We start from the raw sequence: 760 nt of genomic DNA, 5'->3' as shown, positions 1-760 counted from the left end.
CCCAGGCTACAATTATACAGAAATGCAAGGAGGGTATTTATAGGTCTGCCTATTAGTTTAGGAATTTGAATCAAGACCAAAATATTTGCATAAATTTGATATAGTAAAATACACTAAGTTTTCTTAGTAACTCCCTTATCTTATTCATTCTAATGATGTAGTTGTGAAATAGCAGTGGGGATTATGCTAAACATCCTTAGCATTCTTTGTGTGGATAGTCAAGCTCAAAGTAGTGAGTGGCTGTCATTGTCCCCACCAAAGTTAACCTCAGGATCTCCTTACTGAAAAGCAATTCAGTAAGAGGTGAGAATGAAGAAAAAAAGCACCAGGAAAGGGAAGAAGAAAACGTCTTGGAAAAATAAAAACCTGAAAGGGACTGTAGAGGGAGTGGTAATGATTAAGGGTTTATATTCTTTCTTTAGATGGGAGTGCTATAAAGACAATGGTTCAAAACATCTGTGGGTCAGTGGGAAAATTTTTACCTTCTGTGATAAGTGCTTGTTTATTTCAGTTCTCAAATACCATTGAATGTTTTAAATCCTTGCATTGAATGTTTTAAGTTCTTGCATAACTTGGGAACTTAATATGTTTCAGTTAAGATTTCTTTCTTCCTTTTACTTTTGTATTTTTTGGATTGAACACAAATGGACCTTAGCTTGAACTTGTTGTACAACGGTATTGTGAGCTGGCTCTAAAGTTAGAAAAATATAAATTCTATTCTTTCTTGCTTTGGTCACCTAATGCTCAGTAATTCTTTTTT

Source organism: Dipodomys spectabilis, unplaced genomic scaffold (assembly GCF_019054845.1).
Source record: "Dipodomys spectabilis isolate Male_0828 unplaced genomic scaffold, ASM1905484v1 ptg000148l, whole genome shotgun sequence".
NCBI classification, from domain to species: domain Eukaryota; kingdom Metazoa; phylum Chordata; class Mammalia; order Rodentia; family Heteromyidae; genus Dipodomys; species Dipodomys spectabilis.
Note: the sequence above shows the minus strand (reverse complement) of the source record.